At 52.7% G+C, this 10,127-nt stretch overlaps 1 protein-coding gene across 4 annotated transcripts in view; it reads right to left on the bottom strand.

Annotated features, from left to right (window-relative positions):
* Window positions 1–9,877, bottom strand: part of LOC123611099 (LIM domain containing preferred translocation partner in lipoma) — a 680,366-nt gene extending 670,489 nt beyond the window's left edge. The window contains exon 1 of one of the 4 annotated variants that reach the window (XM_045502614.1): window positions 9,741–9,877. The gene's annotated coding sequence lies outside the window, so the exon portion shown is untranslated. Of the gene's footprint in view, window positions 1–9,547; window positions 9,656–9,740 lie in introns of those variants that run through there. The other 3 variants (XM_045502618.1, XM_045502617.1, XM_045502619.1) reach the window with 3 other exon arrangements.
* Between the last annotated feature and the right edge of the window lie 250 nt (window positions 9,878–10,127).

Genomic DNA, 10,127 nt, shown 5'->3' on the forward strand with positions numbered 1-10,127 from the left:
GTGCCACTCACCCTCCAGGTCACTGCAGTTTGACTTTCCCACGAGTCAGGGCACACACACCCTGCCCTGTTGGTGGCAACTCCCTGCTGCAGCTCTTGCAAATGACTTGTTCTCGTACCAAACAAGGCAGAAGCTCCAGGCGCCAACTAAGTTTTGATTTTCTTCCCAGGAACTTCACAAGAACCATCTTCTGTGGAAATTCATTCGGAAGAATACGCACGGGTTACTCTAGTGACTTCTTGGCACAGAATTTAGTACTGCACTGGGGCTTCCACGGTTATAGTCAGAGATCATTATCGAGATGGGCCAATGAATGGAAAATAAATGATTCAAAAACCCAGCTAGAGTATACCCGGGGACAGAGGATCCATCTTGTTGCTTCAGATTTACTAGCCAGAGCCATTTTAGCTGCCCTGTTGCATCTTGGACAAAGCTTTCACGTCCTTCAACGTCTAACCTAACACCCAGCCCTTCCACCAAAGTCCCACACGTGCCAGTGCACGTGCACATCAGTCCTCTACGGTAATTGCTCTTGTGGCAGCCCCTTCCTACCCTCTGACAGGCATTAACGTGTTTGTATCAACCCTGATAAACCCTGTGTGCCTGCAATCGTGACGTCTCCTTCAGGCATCCCCAAACTTCACCTTACAGAAGTAGTTCATGGAACCAACATTGCTCGAGCACGTAGCATCTCCTCTAGCAAAAACAGTGGGTGTTTGCTAAGGCAACATGATAGACCTAGGCTCACGCTCACTCCTTGCCCTAGCTCCCTCCACACTCATCTACAGGTGCGGCAACCAGACAATCTATCCTCCCAATCAGAACACCTGTGGGAGTGAAAAGGGGTCACTGTCAATTCTACGCTAGGACCCAGACAGAAGCCAGGACAGCCCAAGGAGGACGGTCCCTCTGCCTGTTAGCTAAATACTGTTGCTACGGCTACATTTCTCCACCAGAAAACTGAGGCTAGCGTTAAGGACGGGGATCCCTTCATATCCACAAAGTGGTCTTCTAAAGATGCCAAAACATTCACCATATGTCCACAGCCATCTTCTCCTAAGGGGGTCACCTCCACCTCCCCGAGTCTTTCAACGGGGCAGCTGATCTGCTGGAGAATGGCCTGAGCGACTGAGGAATGCTCACAGTGGCGATGGCAGGAAAAGGGCCCATGCTGGGCGGTGGAACAAGGCCAACACACAATTCTTGAAGGTCAGTGAAATAACCCCACCCTGTCCTGATCCTCTTGCTGACCTGCCCCATGAAAGGTTCCCACACAAGCTCCAGAGGGAGGAGTGGCCCCGCCCCTCCATACCAGTTTTCCATTGTAACCACAGGGGGCTTTGATGTGAGGCCGTGACCCAAGCAATTACTGCAATAGAAGCAAACCCGGCAGGGCTGAAAGGCACAAATCCCGTGAAGAGTGGGATGGTTGCAATGGAAGAAGGGACACCGCATGGCCATTCACTGGTCAAAAGCCATTCTGACAGCACGGAAGTGTCATGGATGCCCGTGGCACACGGTTCACTCTGCAGGGCGCGCTGTTCTCAACAGCGACGCCCTCGTCACTAAGAAGTCAAAAAATGAGGGACCTGCCAACTCACGCCTGTGACCACCCCAGGGAGCAGTCTCCATTAAGCGGTACAGCTACGATTGGAACTTGGCACTGTCTGGGTCTAAATCCCATGATCTCCACCACCAGTAGGGTAAAGTACCACCACCGTCTGCTATACACCATGCTGGGCACCAGAAATTGCCACACGGGCACGCTACATGGCCACACTTCAATACAGTAAGCACTGGGAAGGGAGCTCCTCCGGTTCTCACAAATGCACTGTGATGTAAGATCTCTGTTTGAAGGTAACTGAGGCTCAGAGATGTTCCAGAACTTACTTAAGATCACAGGGCTAGGGGCGCCTGGGTGGCTCAGCGGGTTGAGCACCCAACTCTTGGTTTGGACTCAGGGCACAATCTCCTCGTTCATGAGCTGGAGTCCCGCATCAAGCTCTGCACTCACGGCACGGAGCCTGCTTGGGATTCCTTCTCCCTCTCTCTCTGTCCCTGCCCCACTCTCTCCCTCTGTGTCTCAAGTAAATAAATAAATAAATAAATAAATAAATAAATAAATAAATAAAACTGTAAAAAAAAAAGATCACAGGGCTAGTGGGTGGCTCAAACAGAGGTGTATGCTTTCCATACACCAAAATCCTTTGGTGATGGTACTGTGAAAATGATAGCAAGGCAAAGCCCAGACCCTCAGAGTTTGGGGTCTCCAACCTGATTGTCAGTTGACTTCCAAAGTCAGACACAGGGAGTGAATGCTAATTAATTACTACACGGTGAAGTAATACTGATAGTTTCCTGCCTATGCATAAGGCCTGCTAAGGACGTTCCTGTCAATTTCTCACGCTTCCCAACAGTTAAGGAGCAGGACAGGAGCTTGGGAGGTGGGATTCTCATTCCGCCACGTAAAGCCGAGCACCCTATGGGAAGGCTCTCCACGCCTGAATTCTTGCCCACACTCTGCAAGACAAGACTAATCCTGCTGACCCATCTCTTAGATTGCAATCGGGAGCTAAGTAATAAAAATGATAGTAAAATGCATCCTCCACATAAAAAGTGCTAGGAAGACCCCAGGTTCTCTGAGATGGGCTGCGATGGGTAGGAGGATCTACCCTGTAATGGATCTCATACCGGCAGCGTGAAAACATTTATGCAAGCAAAAATACGTAAAAATGAAAGGGGACGGGTGGGGTTGGGGCTGAGGGCTGTCACAAGCAAGGCAACTTGAAGTTACCATGGAGTCAGAACCTTGGTTCTTGCAAAAAAGGGAAGGGCATCCATGGCAGTAAAAGAAATCAATCCCCAACACACACACACTCAAACAGCCATCGTGATCAGTTTGTTTCACAGTGTAAAGCATAAGGTTGAAGCCCAGTAACAGTGATCTCCAAGCTGTACCCCCTCTGGAATTTTCTAAAGCAGAGTTGTGGGGGCTGGGGGGGGGGGGACAGTGGGGAGCAGAGAAGGCATGTGTCAGGCCAGGCTCAGCAGAAAAAGAATCAAAACCACCTTTGAAAGAGGTCTGGCCTGGGAGTATGGGCCGATGTCCGACTCAGGCTCACCTGACAAGGATGTGACCGAGCCCTGTGTCCCTTTCCCAGGGCCTCGGTTTCCTCACCTGGGCAACGAGGGATCGGGTTGCTCTGGCCACCAAGGCCCAGCCCACACTTCTAAGGCAGGAACTGGTTGCCAGTTCGCAGCTTCTACTGCCTCCAAGCCTAGCTCACATGAAAGTTTTTTTTTCCAGCCAAGGCTGATAAGCTGGCAAATACTTAGGACAAGAGGAGGCACTAAGCTACCTGTTATGATTCTGACAGCAAACAGCTCCTGGAATCCGTTCTTCCCCCTCTTCTCTGCTGGGCTGGTACAGGCCCGCTATTGCCCACCGTGGAACACATCAGCAGCCTCCTAAAGGGGCTCCCTGCCTTTGGACCACTCTGCCACTAGAGCTCTCTGAAATACAGATCCACCAACAGCCTTCTTTGCTCAAGACGTAACAAAAGCCCTCCCGCTCCCCACAACTGCCATCATCCTTGTTCCTCCTGCCAGCCCTTTCCCGTCTAACCCTCCCGGGCCAGCCCCATCACTCACGGCGATCTCCAAACACACCTTTCCATTTACCAAACACTTTTAAAGCCTCAGGACTGCACATCGAGGTCTCTCTGTATGGAAAACTCTTCCATCCCTGTCCACCATAGGAACTCCTACTCACTCTTCAAAACCCAACCCGATGTCTTCTTCTCTGAGCATGTGCCTATTCTTCCAGGTGGTGGGTCACTCCCTTCCTAGTGCTCCCATCAGTCCTTTGTTCATCCTTCTAGTAGGGCCTCACCATGCTCTATTTTAGTCTCTCTCCTATACTGGAATAAAGATCCGTAGGGACACAGCCTCTGTCGTCCCTCGGTCGTCTTTGTCAGCCAGTATCCAGCATTTCCGTGGGGCATATGTTAATCACTCACCTGAGCTGCACTGAATACAAAAGATTGGGGCGTATGTGATCACACATATAGGCGGGGGAGAAGGGGACAAAGAGTCAGGGAATGGCATCATGGCACAAGGTGGGGTTTGGCCTTGAACTTAAAGGGCCATGGGTTTACAACAGGCAGAGACCATGCCAGGTCAGGCAAAGGCACAGACTGAGAAAACAGAAGAATGTTCCAGAACAATGCAACCACCTGGCTGTGGGAGGGAAAGCAAGAGAACAGCTACAAGTGCACTCACCCTCAGGATGGCGCATTGAGAGACTCCCCTCTCCATTCCCAGACCCTGGTCTTCACCCTGGCAGTGCGACTGTGGCAGCCGTAGCATAGCTGGTTCTCAATCCGATCCTGGGACTCCACGGACCCAAGCTTCTGGGTCAGTAAAAGTCCCTCTCCCCCATCACTGCTCTCGTGTGGTTGCAGCGAACCAAGTCAATCCCTTTCTTCATCTAACCAGTATTTCCAAAGCATCTGCCATGTGCCAGGCACTTTTCTGGGCCTGGGAATATGGCCATTAACAAAGCAGGCATCCTTGTGATCCTCGTGAAGCTTCTTTTACAGTGGAGGGGAAACAAAGACTAGCAAGCATATAAAGCCAGGTGGTGACCAGTGCCTATATCGGGTCAGTAAATGTCGTTCATTCATTTAACAAACAGTACTGAACATCTTCAAAGCACCAGAGACCAGAGGGATTTGGAGATAAGACGGCCAAAGTCTTTTTTTTTTTTTTTTTTTTTTTTTAATGTTCATTTATTTTTGAGAGAGAGACAGAGTGTGAGCAGGGGAGGGGCAGAAAGAGAGGGAGACACAGAATCTGAAGCAGGCTCCAGGCTCTGAGCTGTCGGCACAGAGCCCGATGCGGGGCTTCAACTCACAAACTGTGAGATCATGACCTGTGCTGAAGTCAGACACCCAACCGCCTGAGCCACCCAGGCAGCCCAGCCAAGGTCTTGCTGACTTTGTTGAGTGCCATTTCTAGGTTCTGTCTTTTCTACCTGAAGATACCTTTATCTGTGAGTCATCGAAATGCAAACAACAAACCCGAGGCAGGTGGGCCACAGGAAGAACTGAAATTGATCTCTCAGAGTCCTGAGCCAGAAAGCCATCTTTCAGGAAGGGGTCTGCATGACCCAAGGAAGGGCAGGATCCAACAGGAGCTATTCCACTCAACTCCAGGGGACACCCAGCCTTGTTGAAGGAGCCACAGATCCAGGGCACTAACAGGAATCAAAACCCTCCCTCGCTTCCCAATTTTGCCATCTCCCCAACCGCCTCTCTCCAGGAATACAGCAAATCCTTATCGCGACAGAGGGCTGAGGAGGGAACAATGATGGGGGATGGTTTGCTGGAGAGGCTCTACTGTCTCCGGCCAGGTAGGTTTGGGGAGAGAAGACACCCAAAGGATAGAGGGAACGGTAGAATCTTACGAGAGAAGGGGCCCGGCAGCACCAATGTGGCATTGAGAAGCCTGGTCACCCACATAGCCCTTCAACTGTGATCCCACTGGGCCCCGTGAATGTGCACTGAATTCAATGCCAAGGAAAAACACTGGAAAACACCATTGGTTTTCATTCTGTGGACACCGGAGAGAAGCGTGAAGAAGCTACAGCTCAGGCGAAGGTTGGACACTTAGCCATGGACTAGCGGTTGCGTGATCTTACTTGGCCCCAAACTCATTTTCTCATCTGCACAATGAGACGGATAATCATAAAGCTTCCCTTCACCAACCAGTAGGAGAATTACGTAAGCAGATGAGAAGCACTCAGAAAACCGTCAAAATTATTATTATATTATTATTACTATTATTATTAAGAATGCTAAGTAGACCCACATTTTCTAGCCTCAATCCTGCGCTTTCCCTGCTGACAAGCACGAATCCCATTAACTCTCTTGCCACCCACCCTATTCCCAGAGAGTGAGGAGAGGCGAACACCACATCAGTGTTCTTTCTTATTTCTGTGACCCGCACGGGAATGCACCAGCCTATTCCCACCTCGCATCCAGGGAGAGTGGACCGGACTCCCACAACACACGTCCGTTCCCTCCTTCCTCGCCTCACCTCTGCTGCACACATACCTTCGAGCCCACGGATTTCCACCCAGAGAGCTGCTTCCCACCTGCAGCACAGCCTCACCCCTCCTTCTTCGCCTGGGTTTCTTCCAGCAAGGCGCAGCCTTCCAACGCCACATTCCAGGAAAAGTCCCCACCAGTGCACGCCCACCCACCCACCGAGGCGCTCCCTATTACTGACCAGGGTCAAAGTCTCAGGTTCACTCTCAGTTACTCAATGTGTCACCGTGCTTCCTGCATTACCTCCCAGATACCTAATCCCAGCGACAAGGAGGGTTCCGGAACCCCTGCCCAGGCTCGTTCTCAAGTCAATTTCCAGAGAAGCAAGTAATGTCCCTTTAGCCTGCAAGAAAAAATTTAAATCTACGTAGCAAATTAAATTCAAATTCACATCTCCATTTCCCACAGTCCCCTTCACGCTGGTCATTCAAAACACAGCCTGAGGCATAAACCTTCCCTAGGACTGCAAAAGGCCTCACAGCCCCGTCTCTGCCCAGAGCTTCTTCCCCAGGGCACAACTCCTGCTTAGCCCTAAAGATTCTCCTCAGACACTACTCCTTCTGTGGTTGCTTCCCTGAAGTCAACCCTCCTCAGTGCAGAGTAGCCAGAACATACCCCCTGTAACAGCAACCCCCCCTCCACACACACACACACACACACACACACACGCACACATGCACACACACACACACACACACACACACACGTGCTCCTCAACGGCAGGCACTGTGTACCCTCATCTTTGTACTCCCAGCGCCAACCCGTTCCTGGTTCACTGTGGAGGCTGGCTCCAGAAATTCTGTGCTTCACGCACTGCGCTTCTCCTTTCTGTGTAAAAATAGCTGTGTGCTCCATCCCTTGCTTTTACCCCGTCACCAGGCATCTTCCGTCTTGGCCAAAGACCCATCATCATGGCAGCATCCTGAGCCACAGTTCCGAAATCAAATCCAGTCTGACTCTCCCCCCTTCCCAATTAATCGGCACCAGGGTCACAGCGAAGTAAAGTCACATATTAACACACCAAGAGTCAAAGTTCAGGGCTGTAATTTTGAGCATGTCTCTAATTAGCCATGTGACCTTGGGCAAAGGTTCACATGCAGACGAAAGATGTCGCCAGGCCCAATTCTCCAAAGATTTTTTTGATATCCAAATGGAATGTCTAATGGCAAACTGTTTAATAAAGTGCAAAGCCCTGTACATTCATAAAGGGTGTAATGAGCAAATTGTATCAAATCTAAACCATCAACTGTAAGATGTACCATTGTCAACTTAGAATGAAAAACTGCTCAGCTATGACACATCTGTGATTAAAAGAGAACCCGATTTCAGTGACATTAAAATGTAAAGTGTGTTTTAGAGTTGATGAAATAAAATTTATTTGTCTCAGTAAAACACGGAAACCTGCTACAAATTTCTCGTATTTGCCAATGGCCCGTAATAGGCACTCGCAGTAAATGAACGAACACCCACTGAGAACACTCTTAGACCAAATTATTGCCTCCCTGGCTGGAACTGGGCGGGGGCAAGACGCTGCCCCACGCCAGTTCCTTCCCTTCTCAATCATGTCCCAGCCTGATCAAAACCCTCAAAAGAGGACTTCAAGTCAGATCCCAACTCGCTTCATAATGAAGTCTCCTCTCCACCAACCACTACCTGGAACCGTCTACCATCCTAGAACTGTGACTTCTCCACAAGAATAGGTCACCCTAAAAAGGGTCCTCCTCATTCCCAGCATAGTAACCAGCCCAGCAACTCAGCTCCCTAGGCCTATTCCCAAAGCCAACTAGATCTAGGCCCACCTACTGCCTGGGAGAATGCCTGACCCAAAGGGCCCAGGCCCTCAACCACTCAGACAGCTAACCCCAACTACTTATCTCTCATCTAGAGTCTACATTCCAGACTATAAAAGCCCCCGTGTTGTGTTTGGGGGACTGCCTCCCAAAGATTCAATGCAAGATCAGGCTCTTCCCTGTAATTGACTCCTGGTGCTGGCAGGCACCTGGAAGAAAGAGGGCTGGTTGCGGAGTGGAGAAAACCCCGTTTGGGGTTCTGGCCCCCCAACATCCACCATTATTCAATGTAGGCTCCAGAACTAGCACCCGCCTCCTCTGGGCCTCTGTGTTGGTTTTCCTGCCTGTAAGAGAGTGGGAGGGTGAGGAATGGGGGTGGGGGTGGGGGCATTTAGCTACTTTCCCCCTTCTACTTAAAGTCTTCCCTAAAATGCAATTTGCTGGGAATGGTAAGCCGTTAATTAAGTCACTAACACCTTAGTGAGAATGAGTTTCTTCGGGAGGCAAACAATTTAGAAAAGGGTACTGGAAACAAAGTTAAGTGAGTCTGGTACTAGGAAAGTAGCTCAGAGAGGACCCTAAATTTTTGCATTTTGTGGTGGAGTCAGGAAGGCAGCGGATCCCTGGGAAGGGAAGAGAAGGGAAGTCAGAGAGACATGTCAGTTCCTGGAGCACAAGTCCCAAAGGCGTTGCTCTGTAGACTACTCAAGCACAATTCCAGTGCTTATCTCTTCTCGTGTCCCCCCCCCCACCCCCCACCCCCCGCTCCATGCACCCCGCGCCCCCAACACAGCCACATTTACAGCTTCATCTCTTCTCTCCACAATTTATTTAGTCTTCTTGGGTCTTCATCCCTCCCCACCCCCCCATCCCGCGCAAATGGCCTTCCTGTCTCTGGCTGGCTTCAGAAAACACCCTATGCTTCAAAGCCTTGACCGAGCGCGGCCCCTCCAAAGAGAGAAATCAAACTTTATTCATGCCTTTCTCCAGGCACTCCGCACTTTATCCTGGGTCTGGTTGGGCACCTCGGGTGAATGAGCGCTCCCTGAGGGCAGGGCCTGGGCCCCATCAGCCTCTCAGACCCCACACACCCAGCCAACACAGCGCTTGGCACACAGTGACTGCTAGAGAAATGCTTGCAGAAAAGGAACCAGGAGTAGGGAACCATCTATGTCGATTATGGCTCGGCCTCTAGTGAGTGACTCCAGGGAGGCCCTCCTTGTCTCCGGGCCTCAAATGCGCCGACTGTAAAATGGGGGGACTAGAATGACTGGGTTCCTAGGCCCTTTCCACCGTGACAACTGAGATTCCGCGAAAGCTCCAAGCGGCTGGGTGTGGCCCCGCCCCCTAGACGCCCAGAAAAGCCCGGGCAGGGGGCGCTCAGGGAAGGGCTCCAACCCCGCCCAGTCCCAGGTCGACGCTTCCCGAAAACTCGGGGTCCCCCTCCCCCATGCGTGCACCCCGTGATTGCGCCGCGGCGGGCACTTCCGCACCGCGGGCCCTGCGGCCCGGGCTGGGCGCGCGCTCCGCGCCCTGCGCCCCGCGCGCCTGCCTCCCGGGAGGCGCTCGCGCCCGGGGAGGGCCGGGGGTTCCCGAGGCGCCCGCGAGCGGAGGGTGGGGGGAAGGAAGGAGGATTTGCAACAATACCTCGGGGAGGAGGCGGCCGGGGCAGCGGCGGCGGCAGCGGCGGCAGCGGCTGGAGGCGGAGGCAAAGGCGAAGGAGGAGGTGCCCGGGCACTCCCCCTCCCATTGTCCCCGGCCCCGGACAGGCCCGGCCCCGCGCCCCGCACCGCGCACCGCGCACCGCGCCCAGCGCCCGGGCGGTGCAGCCAGCCCTTACCTTGCAGCGCCCGGCTCTCCCCTCCTTGCTAATGCTACTTATCCCGGGAAAGCTCGCGCGGGGGCCGGGAGCGGACCCACAGACAAAAAGTGAAACTTCGGCAGGGCTGGAGCTGCTGCTGGTTGGTGCCTTTCCCCCTCCTTCCTCCCCACCGTCCCCACCCCCTCCCCTCGGGCTCCCGTGCGGTGCCCTGAGAGCTGGAGGCTGACGTCAGGGGCCTGAATTCCTGACTTTGCCTGCACGCATTTGTCCATGTAAGGTATGGGAAAGCGTGTGCCCGCGGGCCGCCGCGCAGCGCTCGCCAGGCGGGGGAGGGGGAGCCCGCTGGGGCCCCGGCTAGGCCAGAAGGTGGGCGCACCGAGGGCATGTTACTTCCTGGGAGGAAGA

Source organism: Leopardus geoffroyi, chromosome C2 (genome assembly GCF_018350155.1).
Source record: "Leopardus geoffroyi isolate Oge1 chromosome C2, O.geoffroyi_Oge1_pat1.0, whole genome shotgun sequence".
NCBI classification, from domain to species: Eukaryota; Metazoa; Chordata; class Mammalia; order Carnivora; family Felidae; genus Leopardus; species Leopardus geoffroyi.